Genomic DNA, 27,265 nt, shown 5'->3' on the forward strand with positions numbered 1-27,265 from the left:
CAGGATAAAGCATAGATCATGTTTCGAAGTATATTTATTATCAAATAATGTATAAATTACACAACCTTGAGATTTCTTTGCTCAAAGCCACAAAGCAAGAAACCTGAAAGAACCCAATTTTAAAAAGTAAGTACCATCACCTGATGCACAGAGAAAGGAAAAAAACACACACATCATGCAAACAGTAGAAGTGAGTAACAACATTCCAAACCAAAATGACTCCTTAGATCCAAACCCCGGAGCAGCTGGAGAAGGCCCAAAGCCTTGGTATTAGTTCATCAGATTAGCAGGTACAGAGCATGGCAGCTGGGGCAGACTTAATAGCCTCAGCACCATGGAGAGAGGAGTGGACATCACAGGAGAGCAAGCAAAATCAAATCTTGCCTCTGATCCCAACACCCTGTCTTTCCAGTCTATCTGGGCTGGCCAGTTGTATGGGCAATGAGACTCCCCTGCCTCGACTTCTCCTCTCCAAATGGCTCACTCCAACTATGTCAATTCTGCAACGTACCAGCATGGTTCACCTCGTCATTGTGGTGTTAATTTACCATAACTTAATTCAGTAAAGGTGTTATTAGTAATGTATTTGCCATTTCTGAATAAACATGGTTGTGAATATTTCAGGCTTGGTTTTATCATTTAATGACTGGACACAAGACTATTGAGGATATGATCTCCTTTGTTTAACTATTCAGCCATCCACTGCAAGCAGATTTTTACGTGCCAGAACTTTTAATTTGCTCTATTTACTGGAAAAGCATTACTCTATTCTATTTTTAATGCTTGCCTGCAGTCATGTGCTTTAGTTTCACTCTATTGGCACCTCATTTTTTGACAAGCATGATTCTGCTCCCAGCATTCCTCACTAAATCACAGCAGATCCCCTGGCTTGATAATAAGGGCAAAGTGAAGACTGTACCAGAACACAAAGTTACAGATTGCGATGTATGCTGCCAAACACCCACATGGATGCCCAGTATAACCTGCCAAATATGTTACGAGTCAATCCAATTTAGCACTATGCAGTGCCACACAACATGTCCTTGCTACAGAACATTCCCTGACCCCTGCCTACGTCTAAGTCAGACCATATGCAAGATTACTATCCCATTTGACTAAGAGTGGATCTTCTGACAATGCATTCTCCTCAAAATCAAGCCCATCTAATTCAATTTTCATTAACAGCCATGTCCTACTCCAGGAGAGGAGTGAACCACCTGGATTGGGAATTGGTAACTGTCCAATAGCCACAGTGAGTTAAGCAACACGTTCATTGTTACTAGATGCCTAATATTTGTAGCATGTTCTATTATTTCAAGTTCTCAGTACAGTATACAGAATATTGTGCAAGAACAATTAGTAGTCAGGGAGGAGAATAGCAACTCCGGGGGAAAGGTTGTAAAGAGAGCTTTACAATAATAGCCTTCATAAATCAGAGTATTTTGTTCAGGAGTTTGGATGTTACGTTAAAGTTGTATAATATGTCGCTGAGGCCAAATCTGAAATATTGGTCTGAAAGAGTACAACAGGGTTTGATCGGCAGCCGACAGAGGAAGTGGTGGACGGGCGTTGCTCCGGCCCGCCGCGGGTCGGGGAGACGGGGGCGAGTGGCGACGGGCTCCCACTGGCAATGGCGAGGCGGAGCGCGAGGTGCGCGTGCACGCAGCGGACGCGCTCCCGCGCTGGCGGCGGCGGCTCAGTCACATTCCCGTGGGACGTGTTCTCACGGAAATCACATACCTGGGGGACGTGGTCGGCGGCCGAGAAAGGACAGGTCCAGCCGGCTCCTGCGCACTACGGAAAGCCCATCGACCCTGTGACTTGTATCGGCCCGGTGCACCCGCTCGGCACTGGAACTACTAACTAAAGTCCAAACTTGCTTTTAACCCTCCAGTTTTCTAATCCTAATTTCAAAATTGCGGTGAGGCAGAACCACGCAGTATAATCTACTTCTGTATTGAATCATTGAAGCTTTTAAGTTTCAAATTCGTAATTTTTCATACATCCAATATTCTGCTTGGGTTGAGACTGGGTAAGGGACCATATGATGTAGGAACATAATTAGATATCTAGGCTCATCGGGTCTGCTGTGCTGTTCAATCATGTTTGTTTTTGTTCTGTCCCATTCGCTTGTAATCTCCCCATAACACCCTCACCAATCGAGAACCTATCAATCTCTGGCTTAAAAATACCTAGTGTCTTGGCATTCACAGTTCTCTGTGGCATCAGGTTTCACAATCACCACCATCTGGCTGAAGAAATTCCTCCTGAACAACACACAAAATGCTAAGTTCCTCCAGCATTTTGTTTGTGTTGCTTGGAAATTCTCTGGTTAAATCCCTCCTTATCTCTGATTACAATGGATGCCCTTTATTCTAAGACTGTGGCCCTAGATGCCAGACTCTTGTACTAAGTGTGTTGCTACTCAGCTGGCATGGTAACATAGTGGTTTGCACAGTGCTTTGGGTTCAATTTAAGGAGTTTGTACATCTGTGTGACTGCATGGGTTTCCTCTGGGTGCTCTGGTTTCTTCCTGATGCACCATCAATAACTCACCCTGAGACATAAAGGCGAGATATCGGCTTTTATTGACTGGAAGAAGGAACCAGCAGTGAGTGACCACCATACTACATCCTGGAGACTAAGAGGCCAGCCCCAGGCCTCGATCGCCTTTATACAGGGGTCTGTGGGAGGAGCTACAGAAGCTGTCAGCCGGGGGCGTGTCCAGACAGGCACACGTACTTCACCACACTTCCCACAGTCCAAAGATGTACCAGTTGGTCATTGTAAATTGTCCCATGATTAGGCTGGGATTAAATTGGAATTGTTGGGTGGTGAGGCTTGAAGGGCTTTTCCATGCTGTGTCTCAATAAATAAATGCCAGCCATTGAGATTAATAAATATTTGTGGATATTTTGCTAGTCTCGCTTGTTCCTTGCCTGGTGCTGTTCCCATCACTGTGTTCAGACAGTAATTCATCATGTGATGCTTTTCACTCGAGCCACTGGAAGTATCTGTGATCTTCTATGAATTGTTTATCCTTAAAACTCACCAGTTTCTTTTATGTGTACAGGTTTCAGGACAGAGTGGTTTCGGTGGAGCACCATGGGTAAAAGGGCAGAAGGAGGGGCAACAGGAGGTGATAGACAGGTGAGGAGAAGAGGTAAGAGGCCATAGTGGGGAATAGAAGAAGAAGGAAGGGGAAAAAATTACCAGAAGGAGAAATCAATGGTCAGGGAATCAGGTTTTCAGCTACCTAAGCGGAACATGAAGTGTTGCTCCTCCACTCTGACAGTGGCCTCATCGTGGCAAAACAGAAGGCCGTGGACCAACATTTCAGAATGGGATAGGGATAGGAATTAAAATAGTTGGCCACCGAGAAATTCGTCTTCTGATGGATAGAACATCTACAGAATTTCCTGTGTTTATGATAATTGACTATTGGATTTGCCTTTTTACCATGATTGTAACATGCTTGAGTAATTTTCCCCATGTGTTAGTAAATACAAATGGTGTGGTTACTTAGGATCAGCATGTATAGAGATTTGGTTATCTTGGAGCATGTTTTCTAAACAGCAACTGGTATTCTGTCAAGTTCAATTGTGAATCAAATTTTGTTTTCACAAAGTGTGAATTGAATTGGCTCGAGTTAAGTGTTTCAGATAGGTGTGTAGTTGGAAGGTCTCAGGAAACTGAGAAGGTTTATTTCTGGCTGAAGATGTTTCAATATCAGGTTTATCACAGTCTTATATGATGTGAAACTTGGTTTTTGTGGTAGCTGAAGAAAATTACTGTAAACTGCAGTGTAAGTTAATACAATACATAAAAGGAATAATGAGGAAGTATCCCGGTCCTTGCTCAGCAGGATTTAATTCTAGCTATAACAAATCTTTTGAACCACTTCATTAGATCTGAGTCAACAATTGTCTATTTGATCCAGTATTTTGTACTCTTTTGCTGAGCTTCATGTCATTGAGCATGGGTATGTTACAAGAATCATTTATTTTGTAAACTATCCTATGTTTATAAGTGCATATTTTTATCAGATTTATTGGGTTGGAATCATTTAACTCTGTATTGCAAGTTGCTTCTGCAGTTAGTTTACACATTGCCCTGCCTGATAGATTACCGGCTTGGCACCTTATTTCAGGTACAGTATCTCTTATGCTCCCTTCACTATATCTGAGTGATGGGTGTACTTACTGCAGAAAAAGACGTTTACAAGTAGATTGATGAGGTTAGATAGATTCTTCCTTAACATTGGCTCTATCACCATCTCCCATAAGTCCCCTCTTGCAAAAATCATTGAGGATTTTACATGCTCAATCGAGTGCTACTGAACCACTCCTGGTTATGGGCTTTGGCGATTAAAGGCCATTGGTTTCAATAGTTACATCCAGTGTAAACGTACATCCCTGTTGTTCTATTACCTTTCATTATGAAATTCATCTACTGTTTTTCATTTGGAAAGAGTGACTTTTTAGTATACAAAACATCTATTTATCTATTACATCAGGACACAAATATCCATCTATACTGATGTTTAGCTACAGCAGTCAAAATTAGTCCTGCAGCCCCATATATCCCGTATCCTACCATCGCCTCTTCTAACTCTCATAAGATACAATGACACTACCAAAACAAGTTTACTTGCTGCAGTACAGAAGGTCTTCATTTGGCCTGTGCTAACTCCCAACAAAGCAACGTATCCATCCCATTCTCCTTTTATAATTTCTTTGTAGCCCTGAAACATCTTCTCTCACATGTCCATGAACTCCCCTTTAATTCTTTTGCCACTTATCTATATTAATGCGTAATTTGCCACAACAAATTAATCAATTTTCACATCCCTGGAATATGTGAGAAGACCAAAACATAAGAGAAAGCAGAGACACTACAGAAGCACTTAGACAGATCAGGAGAATGGGCAAAGAAATGGTAAATGGAATGCGGTGTTGGGAAGTGTATGGTTATACACTTTGGTAGAAGTAATGAAAGGGATGACTATTTTCTAAACAGAGAAAATACAAAAAAAAAATTGAGTTACAAAGGGGCTTAGGAGTCCTTATGCAGGATTTCCTAAAGGTTAATTTGCAGGTTGAGTCTGTGAGGAAGACAATGCAATGTTAGCATTCATTTTGAAAGGACTAGAAATAAAAGCAAGGAAATAATGTTAGAACTTTATAAGCACTGGTGAGGCCTCACTTGGAGTATTGTTAGCAGGTTTGGGCCCCTTGTCTTAGAAAGGACATGCTGAAACTGGAGAGAGTTCAAAAGAGTTTCACAAAAATATTTCCAGGATTGAATGGCTTCTCTTATGAAGAGCATTTGATGGCTCTGGGCCCGTATTCGCTGGAATTCAGAAGAATGAGGGGTGACCTCATTGAAACCTGTCAATGGTGAAAGGCTTTGATAGAGTTGATGTGAAGAGATTGTTTTCAATGATGGGAGAGTCTGAGACCCGAGGACACAGCATCAGAATAGAGGGGTGCCCTTTCAGAACAGAATGAAGAGCCATTTCTTTAGCCAGAGAATGGTGAATCTGTGGAATTCTTTACCACAGGTAGCTGTGGATGCCAAGATTTATGTATAATTAAGGCAGAGATTGATAGATTCTTGATTGTTCACGACATAAATGGATATGGGGAGAAGATAGGAGGTTGGGGCTGAGAGGAAAATTGGATCAACCATGATGAAATGATGGAACAGACTCGATGGGCCAAATAGCTTAATTCTGCTCCTTTATCTTATGGTGTTATACCAAAGAGGCACAGGAGATGAATGTAGGACAGTGAATGTTTTCTGTATGGTAAATAAGCCTTTCCCCTTTGATGCATATTGGACATTCAAACCAAGGTAGGATTTATACAATGGCAGGTACTGACGAGTGTTGTGGAACAGAGGGAGCTGGGAATACAGGTGCACAGTTTGATGCAAGTGGCCACGCAAGGACACAGAGTGGTGAAGGTGTTCAATATGCTGGCCTTCAGTCAGGACATCGAGTTTAGGAGTAGGGAAATGAAACTTCAGTGAAGTAAGTCATTGGTGAGGCCGCATTTGAAGAATTATGTAGTTTTGGTCCAACTTGTTGTAGAAATTACATTGTTGAGCTGGAATGGATGCAGAAGAGATTTACTGGGGTATGGCCAACAGATAAGCTCTTGAGCTATAGGGAGGGATGAGTTATGTTGGATTATTATTCCCTGGACAACAGGAGAATATGAGGTGACTTAACAGAAATTTATAAAATCTTGAGGAGTTTGGATAAACTGGATAGTCATAATCTTTTTCTTATGGTTAGGGAGTCCAAAACTCAAGGGCAGAGATACAGGAAAAGAGGGGAAAGACTTGAAAGCAATCTGAGAGGCAATTTCTTTATATAAACGCTGCTAGAGCACCTGGAATGAGCTGTCAGAGGAAGTGGACAATGCAGGTACTATTTCAACATTTGGACAGGTACACGGAGCTGAGGGGCTTGGAGGGTTATGGTCTGAATGTGGGTAACTGGGACTAGTGGGGAGAACGCTATTGTCAGCATGGACCATTTGGGCAAAAAGGATTGTTTCCATGCTGTCTTGCTCTCTGACTTCATGACTCAAGACATCGGTCATTCATTTCCCTCCTTAGGGGATGCCTGATCCATTTGGTTCCTCCAGTTCCCTTTGTGTTACTTCAGGTGCAGCATCTGCAATCTGTTGTGTCTCTGAAGAGACCTAGCGGATGTGTCTAAATCAGTGAAGTGTTTTGATAGCATGGATATAGAGAAAATGCTTTAACTTCTGGAGAAGACCATAACTAGAGACCCTCAGTATAAAGATCACCAATAAATCCAGTGATGTAATGCAAATAAGTTGATATAATTCTGTGACCTTCAACAGGAAGTGTTTTTTGAATGTTCTAAGTAGGATAAAATGACCCAGAAATGGCTGCTTATCATCTTTCACCCCAGGGAAACGAAAAACATCAGGTTATTGAGTGTCCAGGTAATATTCCTGCTTCTAACTTCATTATTCAAATCTCAAGCCCCATTTCCGAACTACAGAGTTTTATGTTGATTGCCAGCTGTACCTCTCATCATCCCTCAGTACTTCTCTTGTTCAAGCTCCTTGCCTTTTTTGCATTAATTGTGTTCTTGTTGCACATCTCCTTGAGTTCTCTGATTATATTTTTGTATTTTATTTTCACTCACCTGTGTCAATTCTGGTCCCAAATGTCCCTCCAGCTCCACTTCATTTGTTCTTCAGGAATTGGTCTTCCTCACTCATACCTTGGTTTCTCTTGTGTATCTGCATAGTTCTGGAGTAAAAAAAAATGGTTAGGATCATAGGATACATCATCATCTGATAAATCCGTGTTCAAAATGTATTAAAAATTTCTGATATCACAGAAAGATATAAATTGGTTCATGATGGTACATTGATTACTGATAGTCTTTATCATGTACCATCGTATATATTTCTATGAAGAATTAATAGAAATTCAAAACATGTTTTCTAAAATGTTAAAGCAGTTGGGAAACTGCACATTTTATTATCTTTGATGTTCTGTAAAGTGATAAAATAGTGTTAGAAATACAGCCTAATATTATGCTGTGAACTTACATTTCACTTTTAATACAGTTTACTTTTATTACTGAGCTGATTAATAGCAGTCTAGGAAATATTGCGGATTTTCTCAGAAATGATAAAATGCCCTGCATTATAATCTTAGTATTCCGCACATACACGTGAACTTTGCCCAGACTGAATTATTTCATGCTGACATTTCTTCAGACTGGACGCACTTGTTTTATGTGTTTTCTCACCTCCTTCAAAGCTTTTAAAATGGAAAAGTCTTAATCTTGTTATATTTTTTCATTTTGTTGCAGAAATACTACTTTAATATACAAAAGGTTAAAATGATGAATAAAGATTTTTTTCCCTCTTAAAAGAAGTAATGCAGACTTTGGCAGTTTTATTACAAGGTCCTAAAATCCCAAATGCATCACATTATACTAATGTTACCCTAGACTGGCTAAGTACACAAGTGCAGGATGAAGGGAGAAAATGAATAGCTGAAGGACTCTCACCAGAATTCATATCATATCAGGACAATTCATTCCATGAGCACATTTAACCTTTCATCTTGATTTTGCAAAACAGGAAAATTGGGGTTGTATTTGTCCATAGTGGCAATCTATAAGATGGACTGCTGAATTTTGTATTGTAGACTTTTACTTTCCTACACTTGTAAAACTTGGTAAATGCATAACTGCAGAACACCCATAGTTTATTGTTTATTGTTTAATTGTTTGAAATTGGCACTTTGATGTGGATATGTTTTGACAAATCAGAGTCTAGTACTTTCTGTAAAGGATCCAGGGCATGCACTGTCATGGATATCATTAAATGGAAGAGCCATTTGGATTGTATAATTCTCAGAAATGGAAGTAAAAAAAGATCACTTTCATGTAACATTTCACACACAGCAAAATAAATACTGGGAAATACACAGAAAGTAGAGGCTGAAATACACGTTTGTATAAACTTAAAATGAATCACTTTTTACTCTTGGAGAATTCAAGGAATTTTGAAGTAATTATCCTGAGAAATTAAACCCCAGTGGATAAAATATTTTTAGTGATAATTGCTCTGCTATAATTATGACTGCATACTGTTTAAAATTCAGATATTTAACATACAATATGCTGTATCATTTTTACTTATGTTAAAGCAAAAACAGTCAGCATAAAAAGTTTAATTAACTTTAATTCACTGATTCTGGGTAGAGAACACCACAGCAACCCCTGTCAAGGTGTAAGGTATCATCAATAGAAATCTCAAGATTTTCATTTATAAGTGAACCTGTATGCAATCCAGAAGCTTCTGTCAGTCTCTAAAAGTAATAACAGTGAGTGTTGACATTTGCTCTGTTATTACAGCTGCAACATCTGGTCCATCATCTCTGAAAAGAAGATAAATCTTAGAACTTTTCTCCCCTTGTGTTATTCTCAAGATGACGAGGCAAGAGTAAACAGATTCGAATATTTCCTCTATCTCCAAAAAAAATATAGCCCAGATACGATAGATTCACTTTGTGAAAACTGCACCAACTCACAATTCATTTTTGTAGAGCTAGTAGAAATAGTAAGAGGAAAGATCTCAGAGACTGCCGACTCAGAGCACTGGCCTTTTTAATGGCCCAGGAATTGTTAACTACTGATACTGCTTTTAGTCTGGAACCTGCATTAGAGGCATTTTCAATGATGAGTCTTCAGAAATGGTGCAATTGGTGGTGCGGGCTTATAGGGAAAGGTGGGCTGGTGACCATGCTGTATCTAAGTACAAATGTGAATGAGAATATGAATGTAATACATTCTGGCACGTAAAAATTCAACATAGTTATTTTAAAAACCGTGTTTGTTTCCAGTGAAGATTGGCAAACACTTAACACTGCCATATTTTAACTTATCACTGCACAGTTGTCAAAAAATGGTTTTAAATAACACTACACTGGAGGTGATCTCTGAACTGCTCTTGTTATAGAGTCACACGGAATGGAATCAGGCCTTTCCACATTCCAATCACATTCAAATCACAAAACAACCAATTACTGTGATCTAATGGTGATTCCATTTTACTCTTCCCATGTGCCAGTTAATCCATCCTCTCCCAGATTCTACAACAAAGCCACACAGTCAATCTGCATGCCTTTTCAATTTGGGATGAAACCAGAAGAGACTGAAAAAGTCCCCACAGTCTCTGGAAGCGCATGTGCAAACTATTATGTACCGTTTAGTTATCCAGTACCAAGAGCATGCAAAAACAAGGGAACATCCTGTACCTTCGCAGACTGAGGAACAAGCAGATTGTGGGTGGTATACACTATCACTGCATCTTTGGCAGCCCTTTGTTGCAAGGACGTACTAAGATCCTGCACCCAGAAGCTCAAGGCTCCAATGAAAGACTTGTTAGGAAAAGACTGCCTCCACAGCCTCTGCAACCAGTAGTACAGCATTTCAACATCTTAAATTATGTAGCAGGATATACATATTTTACAGGTTTATCAAGGAGAAGCGCATTAGAGTATATTTATCATGCCAATAATACCAAATAAATTATTTATCATTTTGATTCCTTCCCAACGTGGATAGCATTAGTTGGCATGCAATGTAAAGATAATATCCAGTATTTTGTGGTCAACAATGATCAAACAACATCACCAAAGGCCAAAACAAGACAGCACACTCTACAGAAAGATTTGGAAGTTAGAATATACATATAAAATATAAACAAAATAGAAAAACAAAGGGAAAGAAGATTGAATGTAGAAGTGAAAAACAGTTTTTGAAAAAAAATGTGATCTTAATATTTACAGAAACAAACAGCCTCTATCTGAATTTATCTCTAAATTAGATAGCTGCAGTGTCTGTGAATAAATGGAGCAGCAAAACAAGTGTTTGCTGACATCTGGAGTGGTGTGATCTGCAAGAGCACTTTATATGCTGTCAAGACCAAATATACCACTTAAGTTGTCAATGAAACTGTAATTGTATCCGACTCATGCAATGTTTCCCAACTTTAGCTGCAACCTGTAAGGCCCACGAAGTGCTGAGACTACAGCCAACTGAAGAGAAAAAAAAGACTAAAATGCAGAAAGCTATTTAAAAAGAATAATTAAAGCAGAAGCAGCTAAGTATCCACTACCAAATTAAAAGTTGTATATAATGACAAAGCTACAGACATTTTGGAGGTGATGTAATCATTCCCATAAATTCTAACACTCTGTGTTGAGGAGTTGGAGCTGGAAATGGATGAACTCCAGATCATTCAGGAGGCTGAAGGGGTGATAGACAGGACATATAGAGAAGTGCTCACACCCAAGATGCAGGGCACAGGAAACAGGGTGATGGGGGGCTGAAAGGGGTTAAACAGCCAGTGCAGAGTACCCCTGTGGCCATCCCCCTCAACAACAGGTAGATCACTTTGGATACTGTTGGAAGAGGGTGACGTAGCGGAGGAAAGTCACAGTGGTGGGGTCTCTGACACTGAGTCTGGCTCTGTGGCTCAGAGGGAAAGGGGAGAAGAGGCAAGCTGTGGTGATAGGCAATTCATTAGTTAGGGTAACAGAAAGGAGATTCTGTTCTGTTCTGAGAACAAGATTCCCGAATGTAATCACAAACAAGAGAAAATCTGCAGATGCTGGAAATCCAAGCAACATGCACAAAATGCTGGAGGAACTCAGCAGGCCAGGCAGCATCTATGGAAAATAATACATGGGTCGAGTACTTTTTTTCATAAATGCTGCCTGGCCTACTGAGTTTCTCCAGCATTTTGTGTGTATTTCTGAAATGTAATGTTGTGTCCCAGCTGCAAGGGTCCAGAACATTTTGGATTAAATCCTCAGCATTCTTAAATGGGAGAGTAAGGAGCCAAAGGTCATAGTGCACTTTGGTACCAAAAGCATGTTTAGGAAGAGGGACACCAAGTTCTGCAAAATGAATTCAAGGAATTAGGTGTTAAATTAAGGGACAGGATCTCCAAAGTTGTCATCTCAGGATTGCTACATGTGCCAAGTATTAATGAGGTCAGAATTAGGAAGATGATACAGTTCAACATGTAGCTAGAGTATTGGTGTAGGAGGGAGGGCTTCAGATTTTTGAATCACTGGGGTCTCTTCCAGAAAATGTGGGAACTGTACAGAAGAGATAGTTAGCACCAAAACTGGAGGGGGACTAATATCCTAGTAGGAAGGTTTGCTAGTATTGCATTGGGGTGAGGGGGGAATTAAATTAGTGGAGTGGGAATCAGAGTGCCAGTACACATAGTGGAGGGGTTGTGGAGATAGATGTTGTTAACACCTCAGACAAAGTCAGGAAGCAAAGGTTGAGCATGGTGGGACTATTGTTCTGAGATGCATGTATTTCAATTCAAGAATTATTGTAGAAAAGGCAGGCGAGCTCAGGGCACAGATCAACATGTGGAATTATGATATTGTACTTGGTTGCAGGAGGGGAAAGGGTGACAGCTCAATATTCCAAAATTCTGATGTTTTAGACATGATAGAGCTGAAGGGATTAAAGGGTGAGACGTGGCATTACTAGTCAAGGAAAATCTAACAGCAGTGCTCAGTCAGGACAGACTGGAGAACTTGTCTAGTGAGGCTTTGTGGATGGAACAAATGAATAAGAAAAGTATGACCATATTATTGAGGCTATATTACAGGCCACCTAACAGTCTGCAAAATTTAGAGGAATAAATTTATAGAGAGTTTGGAGACTGTTGCAAGAAACGTAAGTTTGTGATAGCAGGTGATTTTAATTTTCCACATATTGACTGGGACTCCCAATATGTAAAAGGAATGAATGGGATAAAGTCTATCAAATATGTTCAAGAAGGTTTCCTTAATCAGTACTTAGAAGTCCCAACAAAAGAGTGTGTGATACTTAATCTCCTATTAGGGAATGAGATAGGACAGGTGACAGAAATTTGTGAAGCAGAAAACTTTGCATCCAGTGAACATAATACCATTGGTTTCAAATGATTACAGAAAGGGATAGGTCTGGTCCTTGGGTTGAGATTCTAAATTAGAGAAAAGTCAATTTTGATGATATCAGAAAGGATCTGGCAAGGGTGGACTGGGTCAGGCTGTTTTCTAGTAAAGGTGTACTTAGTAAGTGAGAGGCCTTCAAAAGTGAAATTTTGAGAGTATAAAGTTTGTAGATAGATATATACTTCATGGCTCTCTAAGGAAATTATGTCACAGTAGGTTTAAAGTGTACAGATACACAAATATTAGAAGAGAAGTAAGAAATAATTTTTTAAAAAAACAGAATTAAACAGAACTTAAACAGAGTTCTGGTAAACAGAGGTTATTAACAGTCTAACAGGAGGGGTTACCACTTCCCCAACAATAGGCTGACTCCTCTGTTCAGCCAAGGTGGCATGCAAAGGGTGAGAAGCATTGTTCAAAATTGCCAGGATTTTCCATCGTGTCTTTTGTTCTACCACAGCCTCCAGTGTGCCCAGTTTGACTCCGTAACAGAGCCAGCCTTTCTAATCAGTTTATTGAGCCTGTTGGCCTCACCCATGTTGATTGCATTGCTCCAGCACACCACCATGTAGAAGATTGTACTGGCAACAACGGACTGGTAGGATATGTGAAGGAGATGCCTGCAGACTCCAAAGGACCTCAGTCTCCTCAGTAAATAAAGGCGACTCTGGCCCTTCTTGTACACAGCCTCTGTGTTGGTGCTCCACTCAAGTCTGCAATCCGTGTGCACCCCCAGGTACTTGTAGGTCCTCACCACACCCACGTTGTCACCATCAATAGTAACAGGGAGCAGAGCAGGCTTAGTCTTCCTAAAGTCCATCACCATCTCCATTGTCTTACTGATGTTGAGTTGCAGATGATTCAGCTTGCCCCATTTGGCAAAGTCCTCCCCCTGGGCCCTGTATTCATTCCCCTGTCCACTCTTTATACACCCAACTATTGCTGAGTGATCAGAGAATTTCAGCAGATGATATGATTCAGTGTTGTATCTAAAGTCTGAGGTATACAGGGTAAATAGGAAGGGAGCCAATACAATCCCCTTTGGGGCCCCAGAGCTGCTTATAGCCACGTCAGACACATAGTTCTGAAGCCACACAAACTGTGCTCCGCCAGCCAGGTAGTCCTTCTTCCAGGATACAATGGAAGTGATAACCTGCATTGAATGGAGCTTTTCCCCCAACAATGAGGGCTGAGTGGTATTGAAGGCATTTGAGAAATGAAAACATGATCCTCACAGTGCCATCCAGCTTATCCAAATGGAAGCAGGTAAATGACAGCATCGTTGACTGCTATGTGCCCCTGGTGGGCAAACCATAGGGGATCGAGGGCTGATCCAACCAGGGATTCGGTTGAACCAGGACCATTCTCTCTAGGGCCTGTCAGAATAAAAGGTTTCTGAGAGACATTGAAGGCGTGTTAAAAAAAAAGGATGCATAATATGTATAGGCAGCTAGGAACAAATGAGGTACTTGAGGAATATAAGAAATGCAAGAGAACACTTAAGAAAAAAGTCAGGAGACCTAGCAAACAAGGTGAAGAAGAATCCTAAGGGCCTCTACAGGTATGTTAAGAGAAAAAGGATAACTTACTTTTTCATCTCTGATGGTCTTCAGCGCTTCCTTCAACATGCAGTTGCCTCCTTTCAGTTTTTAACCACTGTCAGTCCCAGGTGGAGACTCAGGAATACTGTTGCACTCAGATATAGAAAGATTCCTCATTGCTGTTTCCATATCTATTTTGTTTAACCAATTCGGGTTGTTAGCCGTAAGCTGAAACTCTCCACCTCTGGAACCTGGAGGACCAGTGGACCAGTCTTAGTCTGGACTCTACCCTTTGATCTATTGGGCAGGGGTGACCCTGCCAAGAGCCAAAGCATAAAGCCCTGATTCCAGCCAGCATTGTTCTCTGGATCATTGAGACACACAAACCTCCAGACCACAAGGTTGTGGTACTCTTGGAGAGGCAAAAGGACTGCAAGGGACAAAACAGGTCCTCTGGAAGATCAGAATGGTAACCTATGCATGCAGCTGAAAGAGGTGGGGGAGATCTTAAAGGCATTTGTATTTGCTCAGTAGACGGAATCAGTGGCCATAGAGTGAGGCAAAGCAGCAATGAGGTCATGAAACCTATACAGATTACAGAGGTGGAGGTGTTTGATGTCTTGAGGCAAATCAGGGTGGATAAATCCCCAGGGCCTGACAAGGTGTTCCCTTGGACCCTGTGGGTGGCAAATGCAACAACTGCAGGGGCCATAGCAGAGATAATTAAATCATCCTTCGCAACCGATGAGGTATCAGAGGATTGGAAAATAACAAATGTTGTTCCATTGTTTAAGAAAGGCTCTAAAAATAAACCTGGAAATGATAGGTCAGTGAGCCTGACTTTAGTAGTGGGAAAGTTATTCTAAGAGACTTTGGATGAATGTTTGGATAAACAGGGATTAATTAGGGATAGTCCACATCATTTTGTGTTCAGTAGGTCATGTCAAACCAATCTTATAGAGTTTTTCAGAGATGTTACTAGGAAAGTCAATGAAAGAAAGATGGTATATGTTGTCTATGTGGACTTCAGCCAGACATTTGATAAAGTCCTGCATGGGAGGTTGATCAAGAAGGTTCAGTCACTTGGCATTCAAGATGAGGTAGTAAATTGGATTAGACGTTGGCTTTGTGGGAGAAGCCAGAGGGTGGTACTAGAGGGCTGCCTCTCTGACTGGAGGTCTGTAACTAGTGGAGTGCTGCAGGGGTCGGTGCTGGGTCTGTTGTTGTTTGTCATCTACACCAATGATCTGGATGATAATGAGGTTAACTGAATCAGCAGATTTGCAGATAACTTCAAGACTTGGGGTGTAGTGGACAGTGAGGAACACTATCATTCTTGCAGTTGGATCTGGACCAACTGGAAAAATGGGCTGAAAATGGCAGATGGAGTTTAATGTAGACAAGTGTGAGGTGTTGCTCTTTGGGAGGATCAACCAGGGTAGGTCTTACACAGTAAACAGCAGGTAAATGAGGCGCGTGGTGGAACAAAGGGTTCTGGGAATGCAGATCCATAATTCATTGAAAGTAGTGTCACAGATATAAAGGGCCATTATGAAAGCTTTTTGCACATTAGCCTTCATAGATCAAAGTACTGAGTACAGGAGTTCGGATGTTATGTTGAAGTTTTACAAGACATTGGTAAGGCTTAATTTGGAGTATCGTGTGTAGTTTTGGTTTCCTACCTACAGGAAAGATACAAATAAGTTTGAAAGAATATAGAGGATGTGCTGGGACTGGATGACCTGAGTTACAGGGAAAGATTGAATAGGTTGGAACTTTATTCCCTAGAACATACAAGATTGAGGGGGAATTTGATAAAGGTATACAAAATTATGAGGGGTATAAATAGGTAAATGCAAGCAGGCTTTGTCCACTGAGGTTAGTTGAGACTACAACTAGAGGCCATGGGTTAAGAGTGAAAGGTGAAATGTTTAAGGGAACATGAGGGGAAACTTCTTCATTCAGAACACAAAGTACACTGCAGATGCTGGGGTCAAAGAAACACGTTCAACAAGCTGGAGGAACTCAGCAGGTTGGGCAGCATCCATGGAAACGAGCAGTCAATGTTACGGGCTGAGACCCTTTGTCAGGCCCAAAAACATTGACTGCTAGTTTCCATGGATGCTGTCCGACCTACTGAGTTCCTCCAGCTTGTTGTACGTATTTCTTCATTCAGAGTATGGTGAGAGTATGGAACGAGCTGTCAACACAAGTGGTGGATGAGATTTCAATTTCAAAGTTTAAGAGAAGTTTGGATAGATACATGGATGGGAGAGGTATGTAGGGCTAAGGTCTGGGTGCAGGTTGATGGAACTAATCCTTTTAAATGGGCTGAATGGCCAAGGGCCTATTTCTGTGCGGTTGTTTTCTATGATTCTACAACTCTAAATAGGCTTGGTGGCCAAAGTGGTATTGTAAATAACTGAGATCCACTTTATGCGCTGAATTTACATGTAACTATTTAGCAGTTGCTGCATTTTCTGAGGGAAGAGATAGTTTTTATTGCTGCTTTTATTGGGGAAACACACACTTGCAAACACCACAGAGGCAGCATTGAAGGCTTCGATTTAATCAGAGTCTCTGGCTGTGAGGCAGTGGCTTTGTTGGCTGCACCACTGTCTGGGCTCCTTTGCTGCACCACAATTTCTATCTGGCTGCAGGACCTGGCTCCATGCAGTATGCTACATTCCCTCCAATGCAATCAGGAGTCAGCTTTATTTTATTTCAAAAAGTGACTTAATTCATGATAAAAAGTAACTATATACAGAAGGAAGGAGTAATGCAAAAAAAAACACCTTTATATTTTTGGTCAGGACATTACTTCATATAAAGTTTGAAGAGAGAGAAAAAAAAGACATGAACAAACTCAGCAGCATTGCCATTACGTTGTTGTTGCTTGTGTTATTCTGCAGAACATTGTGGGCATGACGTTTTGGCACTGGAATGTGTAGTGATAATCGTGGGCTGTCCCCAGCACATCCTTAGATTGTGTTGGTTGTTAATGCAAATACACATTTCACTGTAGATTTTGATGTATCTGTGATAAATAAAAGATTCAAAATCTGTATCTGTGGTTTCTGTTACATTCACTCTTTAAAAAGGCATTGCTTCCTGAGGAAATTGACTGTTTTATGTGTTATGCATATCACTTCATCCCCATCCCAGTCTTGGCATACTGTCTTCAGTTAATAACTTGAAAACAGCATGCATTTCCACATTAACTGAATTACTTGAAATCAAAGCAGAACATCTAGCTTTGGAAATTTGGGATAGAGCAAGAACAGAAGTTTGAAATTCAGAAAACATTCTTAATATAATTTAGTAAAATATAGATGTATTAGGCAAAATTGCTATAAAATTTGTGCGTGGGTGGGATTGATAAAATTAAGAAGGAGTAATCATTCAAAGAATAGGTGCAGCAATAACAAGTGGGAAGAATGACATAACTCAAGAAGAGAGGCAGAGGTTGATTAAAAAACTAGAAATTCAAAACAGATATCCATAGCAACAAAATCTACGGTAGCTTTTAATGAAGAAACAGATACAGGAAATGCACAATTTCTATTCTTATTTATGATTTCAAAAATTTTATTATTCTCCTTTTGAATTTTTTAATTTTTTTCAGAGGTGGGTAAAGTTCAAAGAAATACTGTAAGAACATAAGAAGTAGGAGCAAGAATAGACCAGCTGGCCCATCGAACCTGCTCTGCCATTCAATAAGATCATGGCTGATCTGACCATGGACTCAACTCCACCTGCCTGCCTTTTCCTCATAACCCTTAATTCATCTGCTATGCAAAAATCTATCTAACTGAGCCTTGTATATTTGATGAGGTAGCCTTTACTGCTTTCTTGGGCATAAAATTCCACAGCTTTCACTATTCCCTGGGAAAAGGAGTTTCTCCTCATCTCTGTCCTAAATCTATCTTGAGGCCATGTCTCCTAGTTCTAGTCCAGTGGAAAGAACATTCCTGCCTCTATCTCATCCATCCCTTTCTTAATTTTAAAAGTTTCTATTAGGCCCCCCTCATTCTTCTGAATTCCAGTGCGAATGATCCCAGGCAACACAACCTCTCTTCATCCCTCATCTCCTGAATCACCCTCATTACATCCTCTGCATCACCTCCAAAGCCAAGTAAGGAGACCAAGACCACACAATACTCCAGGTATGGCCTCACCTGTAGCCCATACATTTGCACTATACTTTCCTGCTCTTAAATTCAATTCCCCTAGCAAAGGCGGCCAAAATTGCATGTGGCTTTAATCATTTGTGATTCAAGCACAAGCACTCCCGACTCCCAAGTCAACTCTCACCATTTAAATAATAATCTGATCTTCTGTTTTTCCTTCCAAAGTGATTGACCTTGCATTCACCAATGTTGAACTCCATTTGCCAGAATCTCTCCCTCTCACTAAACCTATCTATATCTCTTGGTGGGTCATCAGACCATAATATAGGAGCAGAATTGGGCTGTTTGGCCCATTGAGTCTGCTTTGCCATTCAATTCTGGCTGATACATTATCCCTCTTAACCCAATTCTCCTGTCTTCTTTCCATAACATTTAATGCTCTTACTAATCGAGTACCTATCAACCTCAATTTTAAATATGGCCTCTGGCGAAAGAAACTTTCTCTCATCTCTGTTGTAAGGGGACATTTTTCTATTCTGAGGCTGTGCCCTCTGGACCTAGACTGCTCCCCCACCCCCCAAACTATGGGAAACATCTTCTCCACATCCACTCTAACTAGGCCTTTCAATATTCAATAGATTTCAATGAGATTCCACTTCCCCCCTTCCAACTTTCTAAACTCCAGTGAGTATAGGCCCACTCATACATTAACTCTTTCATTCCCAGAATAATTCTTGTGAACTCCTCTGGACAGTCTCCATTTCTAGCACAGTTTTTCTTAAGTAAGGGGTCCAGAACTACTCAAAATATTCCAAGTGTGGTATGACCAATGCTTTGTAAAGCCTCAGCGTTACATCCTTGATTTTATGTTCTAGACCTTTTGAAATGAATGCTAAAATTGTATTTGCATTTCTTACAACTGACTCAATCTGCAAGCTAACCTTTAGGGAATCCTGCACAAGGACTCCCTAATTCTTTTGCACCTTTGATTTCTGAATGTTCTCTTGTTCAGAAAATAGTCTATGCCTTTATTTCATCTACCAAAGTTTACTAGCAAACTCCCTGCTTTTTGAAGACTATCTGCCCTTCTACCTAATTTTGAATCGCCTGCCAATTTGGCCACAATTTCATCATCCAAATCATAAAAATATAACGTGAAAAGAAGCAGTCTCAACACCAACCTCTGACCACTAGTCATCAGCAGCCATCCAGAAAAGGACCGCTTTATTCCCACTCTTTGCCACCCAACTTAGCATCATCAGTGAACTTGGATACACTACATTTGATTTACTTTTCCAAATCATTAATATATCAGGAACAGTTTCCAACCAATCCCTGCACCAACCCACTCACCACTGATGCCAACCAGAGAAACACCCATTTATCTGAAACCTCTTGCCTTCTGTTCCTTAACCAATCCTCAATATCATTCCACACATTCTTATTTTATAGATAAGCCTTGTAAGCAGCACTTTATCAAACAACTTCCAAGTATACAACATGCATCTGTTCTCCACCATCCACTGTGCTCATTCTGTCCACAAAGAACTCCAGTAAGTTTGCCAAACAGGACCTGCTCTTCATGAATCCATGCTGTGCCATCCAGATACCTCCTTACATTTTCCTTCATGACAGCTTCAAGCATTTTCCCAACTACAGATTTTAAGCTAACCTCTTCTTGGTTACCCGATATTTTCCTACATCCTTTTTTAAACAACGCCATGACATTTACTGTCTTCCGGTCTGCTGGAACCTTCCCAGCATCCAGAGAACTCTGGTAAGTTATCACAAAGGCATCTACCATAAATTCCGCCATTTTTTCAGTACCTTGGGACAAGTGGAATTGTTTACCTTCATCTTCTTGACTTCGCTCATCACCACCTGTTAAGTGACAATGATTATATCGAGGTCCTCGCTGCCCATCCCATCCATAACTTCTCTCTTTGCCATGTTAGATGTGTTTTCCACAGTGAAAACTAACAGAAAGTAGTTGATCAATGCCTTGACGATTTCCATATTACCCAATATTAATCTCCCTTCTCATTTCCAAGGGAGCTTTACCCACATCAACTATGCACTCGGTAAGACCAAGGAATTGATTGTGGACGTCAGGAAGAGGAAGTTGGGGGAACACACACCAGTACTCATCTAGGGATCAGCAATCAAGAGAGTGAGCAGCTTCAAGTGCTTGGGTGTCAACTTCTATGAAGATCTCTCCTGGGCCAAACAGATTGATGCAATTAAAAAGAAGGCACAATAGCAGTTATATTTCATTAGGAGCTTGAAGAGACTTGGCATGTCACCAAAGACTCACACATTTATACAGATGCACCATGGATAACATTTTAACTGGTTGCATCACCATGGGGGCATGCACATGATCAGAAAAAGCTGCAAAAAATTGCAAACGATACCGGCTCCATCATGGGCACTAGCCTCCCCAGCATCCAGGACATTTTCAATGACCATTGCCTCCAAAAAGTCAGAATCCATCATTAAGGACACCCATCACCCAGGACATGCCTTCTTCTCATTGCTGTCATCAGAGGAGGTACAGGAGGCTGAAGATACACACTCAGCATTTTAGGAGCAGTTTCTTCCCCACCACCTAGATTCCTGAATGATAATGAACCCATGAACACTCTCTCACTACTTTTGCACTACTTAATATATTATTATATTCATATTTCTTATTTTAAATTGTAGTTCTTTTTCAATATGTATTACAAAGTACTGCTGAGATAAAACAATATATTTCATGACATACACCAGTGATATTGAACCTGATTCTGATTCCAGTTATCAAAGACCAGCTCTCTCCACCTTTACTGTCCTTGCAATTAACTGGATTATATTTTCGTTGAACACTGTGAAAAAAGTTTTTGAAAGTTTTCCACTCTTCCTCAATTGTCCCACCATATAACCTGTAGCTCCAGTTACACAAGCTAGTTCCTCCCTCATCTCATTGTAGTCTCCTTTAGTTTGGCATAAATTACTGGTTTAGATTGAACTTTTACACCCTTCACTTGTATGATAAATTCAGTCATACTTTGATCATTCTTTTCAAGAGGAACCTTCATTACAGGATTGACCAATGAAAGCACAAGATCAGATTTATGAAAGCAATTCCTCTTGTTTGTTCACTAACATGCTGCCTCTACCATCTTAACCAATCTATGTGCGAGTTAATGTCTCTCATGACAAGTGCCATTCCATTCTTACCATGTGTCAGATATTTTTAGTTTATTGCCTGTGCTACAGCAATATTATTATTCAGTGGTCTATAGGCAATGTCCACCATTCCTTTGCTATTCCTATTCTCTACCCAGATGGACAAAACATTCTCCTCCTTCCATCTTGTATTATCTGTCAATGTCACACTGATCTCATCTTTATTTAAGATTGCTGCACCACTTCCCTTAACTTCAAACCTATCCTTCCATGTTATCTGATACTCTTGGATATTTAATTCCCAATCATTTCCACCCTCAACCACACTTCTAATGACCACTGAATCATACTTCTTGATATTGATTTGTTTGGATTCAGATACAGTGCCCTTACACTCATTGTCTTTTCAGAATCAAGAAACCTTTGTGTGCATTTGACTGTTTTGCACTCCACTCTGACTTTTCTCCTTCCTAAACTTACCTTGGGTCTCTGGATGCATCCTTCTGACCTTTCTGCCCAGAGTCCCATCTACTACCATATTAGTTTAGACCCTCCCCAACAGCACAAGCAAACAAGCAAACAATCTCAATAGGACATTCCATCCCGGACCTGCCAAGGTGTAATCATCTGGTTTGTAGTGATCCCACCTCCCACAGAACTGGATCCAGTGCTCCAGGAATATGAACCCCGCCCCCCCATCACACCACTGTTCAAGCCTTATATCCATCCTAACTATGCTGCTATTCCCACTAGCACATGACACAGAGAGCAATCCAGAAGTTATTAGCTTTGAGGTCCTTTTTTAACTAATCTCCCAGCTCCCTAAATTCAGCTTTTAGGACCTCCTGCAGCTTATTTTCTTGTATCACTGCTACCTACATGCTTCATGGCAACTGGCTGATTACCCTCACCTTCCAGAATACCCTGCAGATGCTCTAAATGTATCTTTAACTCTTACACCTGTGTGGTAAACTATGTATACCTGTCTGGACACACCCCTCTGCTGACTGCTCCTGTAACTCCTCCCACAGACCCCTGGATAAAGGCGATTGGAGCACTGCTCCTTCCTCTGTCTTCAACATGGTTGTGCTCCCTTTTCACTGTTAATAAAAGCCTATCATTCACTTCCAGTCTCCTAGAGTTATTGCTGGTGCATCAACCTGGAAAGCAACACATCATTAGGGAGTCCACAGAAGCTCTTCTCTGTTCTACTTACCATGGCATCCCCTATCTATTCTTGTTCCTGCCCTCCTGTGCAGCACAGCTACTCATGTTGCTATGATCCTGGCTACCTGTGACAGGAGTCCTGTTCAAGGACGGTTTGGACCCAAGTGCTGGAGTTTCTGAAGTAAGGTTCAAGACATGATATTAAACTGAAACTGAGCACAAAACCAACACTAGACAAAATCACTAGTAGGCCTCCAATTGCCCACCAAACCTCAGTCCAGCTCTTTCTCAAATACTCAATTCTTGGTAGCCAAAACATGATTACCAATTAGTGAAACCATCCTGAACCCTTAAAGGAGCTGCACCAGCTATCTGTAGGACTCAATGAAGGACTGCCTTAGGGACTCCAGCTCCAGAATTCTCCCTCGGGGATTATTCCCGAAGCCTTCCCCATGACCGGGTATAGCCTCAAGGCAGCACAGGATTCAGATCGGAGACTTCCTTCTCCCAGATGAGCTGCCAACCACGACTGACGAGTCCCATCTGCCCAAAGCAACTGGTTTTAAGGTGCCAGTAACCTGCCTTTGCCCCTTCTCCTGTCAGTTGGAACAGTTCTGCTGGGCTAAGCCACATGTGAAGGCCAAGAGCTGGACCTGGTTGTCAGAGGCTATTTGAGTGCATTTGTATGACTGCTAAGTATATGCCATTCCCCCAATTAGCCTTTATAACTTTGACTGTATAGTTCAGCAGAAATCCCAATTGGAAAGCAAAATGCTATTCTCTTAGGCCAGACATTAGAGTTCACACATTCATATAGCAATACCGAAAACTGGATAATTATAGTCTCACTATACTATATAGATTTTATATAGTTTCCCAGACATTACCACTTCATTTCATCTTGCACTGTGTATGTGTGTGCAACTGCTGCCAATGCAGCTCTGGCAATGATCATTTATTTCAGCTGGTCCTTCGGGAATTGGAGCATTCTGCATCCACCATCCTGCCTCATGCTTTTACCGTACAGCATGGACAATTCTTTTGAAATGATCCATTGTAGAGAGTTTAAAGCCATAAATATATTAATATGTATGATTTAAGAATAACCACAGAATAGACTTATTTTTTCCATCAGGTCCTTCCTTTTTTTTCCAAAATTGTATGCTTTTTTTGCTCTTCCTAAATTATTTTGCAGAAGAAATAAATAATATTAAATGAGAAATGCTTTGGTAATAGAAATTATTTGGATATATTCTCTCTGCCTGTTTTATTGCATTTTGTGACCAATAGGAACTTTATAATGGATGACAATCATTCACAATACTTTTAAATAATTTAAATATGTTTTAGTGGAGATTGTCAATATTGATAGAATTAAAAATGTTTTTTTTTCATTTTAGACATCCAGTGTCAACATCAATATTCTTCAGTATGACATTATAATTGTAGACTCTAATTCCTTTTACATTGTTCCCCATGTCCTTGCATTCACTATTAATGTTATAGGCTCTGAGTGGTGTTATTGTATTCAAAATAGTTTTCTTCTAGAATCCAGCTGAGTCTAGAATTTGGATTGATGCTGGCTAATGTTATTTGAAACCAGAAGATATTTGTCCTATCAATCAGAATCAGGTTTAATATCACTACCACACCGTATATCATGAAATTTGTTAACAGTGGCAGCAGTACAATACAGGACAAATACCAAGGGGCAAAACTGAATTATAGTAAGTATATATATATTTTGAATAGTTAAATTAAATAAGTAGTGCAAAAACAGAAATTAAAAAGTAGTGAGATAGTGTTCACGGGTTCAAGGTCCACTTAGAAATCAAATGGGAGAGGGCAGAAAGCTGAGTGTTTGTCTTCAGACTTCTGGACCTCTTTCCTGATGGTAACAATGAGAAGAAGGACATGTCCTGGGTGGTGGTGTCCTTGAAGATGTCTTGGATACTACAGAGGCTAGTACCCACGATGGAGCTGACTAATTTTACAAGTCACTGCAGCTTACTTTAATCTTGTGCAATAACCCACCTGCAACCCCCCCCCCCCATGTCAGATGATAATGCAGCCAGTCAGAGGCTACATCTGTAGAGGTTTTCGAGTGATTTAGGTGACAAACCAAATCTCCTCAACCTCCTAATGAAATATAGCCACTGTCTTGCCTCCTTTATAGCTGTATTGATATGTTAGGACCAGGTTAGGTCCTCAGAGAAACTAACTCCCAGGAACTTGAAATTGCTCATACTCTTCACCTGATCCCTCTAGGAGGTTTGTCTTCCCTCATCCTTCCCTTTCTGAAGACCAAGTGCAAGGTTGTTGCTGCAACACCACTGAACTAGTGGGTATATCTTGCTCCTGTATGTCCTCTCATCTCCATCCGGGATTCTGCCAACAATGGTTGTATCAAATGAAGTTAATTCAAAATCCCTTTCAGGTTTAATGATAACTGTGTAAAAACAGTGTTACTGATGTGCCTTTGATTAGAAAAAATAAAGCAGCATCTTCGTGAATCCTGTGCAGAGAAGACCAGGAGACCATAAGATATGGGTGTGGAGGCCTGCACACGTGGGACTTGAACCGCCATCGGGAGCCACGGGCAGACATGTGGTAGCGCGTTTGGAACTACCCACTCGAGCGGACCTTCCATGGACTGTCTGACATCGTCTCCGCCTCGTTGGTCGCAGGGTCCTATGGGAGGGGAGATTTAAGCACACAATTTTGAATCAGTAAAGGCATTCTGAGTTCAGCTCTCTCTGCCTCTGTGTGTTTCTTTAGTAGTGCTTTGCGCGCAACTACACTGGTGACCCCGACGTTCCAGATGGCATCTGGAGCTGGTGACTCAGTGACCAGCCATGAGTTTGAGCAACTCACACAGCATGGTCTCTCTGAAGTTCCTGACTTTCTGGGCCACTCAGCCCCACGTTTGGTTCGAGCAGGCTGAGGCCCAGTTCAATATCAGAGACATTATAGCCAATGCTACGTGGTCAGCATGTTCGATCAGGAGACGGCAGGCCAGATCATCGACTTCCCACGCCAGCCACCAACGGAGGACAGGTACATTAAGCTTAAGGCGCTCCTGATACATACCTTTGGACTCCCCTGCTGTGAACAGGCCGCCTGGCTCCTACACATGGACAGCCTTGGTGACCACATGCCATCCAAGCTCCTGAACAATATGCTGGTGCTCATGGACGGCCATAAGCTGTGCCTTTTATTTGAACAGTTGTTCCTCGAGCAAATGCCAGAGGACATTCGCCTCCTCGAGAGTGAAGATTTCAGCAACCCTCACAGGTTTGCGGCTAAAGCAGACACCCTTTGGCAGAGCAAGCAACATGGAGCAGCCTCCATTGGCCTAGCCATGATTGCACACCCCAAAGCCCAGGCCCCGCAACCGAAGCCGTCGAGACCCATGGGGGAAAAGACGAAAGTTCGGAACAATGGTGTTTCTATCACCAAAGATGGGGCTCAGGCGTGTGCCGCTGCCGTCCACCATGTGCTTTTCCGGGAAACGTCGGGGCCAGCCGTCGCTAATGGCTACGATGGCTGGCCACCGAGACAGCCTCCTGTACCTCTGGGACCGAAACTCCAGGCGACGCATCCTGGTAGACACCGGGGCCGAAGTCAGCGTACTCCCCCCTCGAACATGGACACTTGTAATGCGGTCCCAGGCCCCGAACTCACTGCTGCAAATGGTACCAGTATTCAGACGTACAGCCCACGAACTATCTCACTGCATTTCGGGTCCAGCCGTTTCACTTGGACTTTCACGTTGGCAGCGGTGCCACAGCCACTACTAGGGGCAGATTTCCTACGAGCCAACTGTCTCCTGGTTGACCTAAAAGGCCGGCGTTTGGTCCATGACGAGACATTCCAGACTTTCCAGCTCGGAGAAGCCAAGCTACCGGCCCTCCACCTGGATTCCATGACCCTCGCGGGTAATGAATTCGCCGGGGTGTTGGTGGAATTCCCACATAGTCACCCCACAGCCCTCCACGGCCGACTCCAAGCACGGCATGCAGCACCACATCCCCACACAAGGACCCCCGCTGCACGCCCGAGCTCGCAGGCTCCCACCCGACAAGCTCCACCTCGCCAAGGAGAAGTTCTGTAAGATGGAAGAGATGGGAATCGTACGCCGCTCAGACAGCCCGCGGGCATCCCTGCTGCACATGGTGCCAAGTCCGCAGGAGGATGGAGGCCCTGCGGATTCTACAGAAGGCTCAATGACACCACAACTGCCGACAGATACCCGGTACCCCACATCCAGGACTTCACGGCGAACCTGCACGGAGTGACCATCTTCTCAAAAATCGACCTGGTCAGGGGATACCATCAGATCCCAGTGCATCCCGACGACGTGCCCAAGACAGCCCTAATCACCCCGTTCGGCTTGTTCCTGAGGATGCCTTTCGATCTCAAGAATGCAGCTCAAACTTTCCAAAGGCTCATGGACTCGGTGGGACGCGGCCTGGATTTCATTTTCATTTACTTGGGCAATATCCTGGTGGCCAGCAGTTCACACCAAGAGCACATGGCACATTTGCGCCAGCTCTGCCCACACCTGAGTGACCACGGACTGCAAATCAATCCGGTGAAGTGTCAGTTTGGGCTGACGGAGATCGACTTCTTGGGCCACAGAGTCAACCGACATGGCTCAGTTCCCCTACCGGACAAGGTCCAGGCCATCTGCCAGTTCCCCAAGCCCAGCACGGTCAAAGGCCT

The 27,265-nt window shown here is 41.9% G+C and overlaps 1 protein-coding gene and 1 long non-coding RNA gene across 4 annotated transcripts in view; one reads left to right on the forward strand and one right to left on the reverse strand.

Moving 5' to 3' along the window:
* Nucleotides 1–1,881, reverse strand: part of fggy (FGGY carbohydrate kinase domain containing) — a 302,066-nt gene extending 300,185 nt beyond the window's left edge. Inside the window, exon 1 of one of the 3 annotated variants that reach the window (XM_059984315.1) lies at nucleotides 1,741–1,880. The gene's annotated coding sequence lies outside the window, so the exon portion shown is untranslated. Of the gene's footprint in view, nucleotides 1–1,740 lie in introns of all 3 variants that reach the window. The other 2 variants (XM_059984313.1, XM_059984314.1) reach the window with 2 other exon arrangements.
* Nucleotides 1,843–17,777, forward strand: LOC132401946 (uncharacterized). Its single transcript, XR_009514762.1, has 3 exons — nucleotides 1,843–1,921; nucleotides 3,074–3,150; nucleotides 17,698–17,777. It is a non-coding gene; the product is annotated as an uncharacterized LOC132401946 (long non-coding RNA).
* Nucleotides 17,778–27,265: the final 9,488 nt, after the last annotated feature.

Source organism: Hypanus sabinus, chromosome 11 (assembly GCF_030144855.1).
Source record: "Hypanus sabinus isolate sHypSab1 chromosome 11, sHypSab1.hap1, whole genome shotgun sequence".
NCBI classification, from domain to species: domain Eukaryota; kingdom Metazoa; phylum Chordata; class Chondrichthyes; order Myliobatiformes; family Dasyatidae; genus Hypanus; species Hypanus sabinus.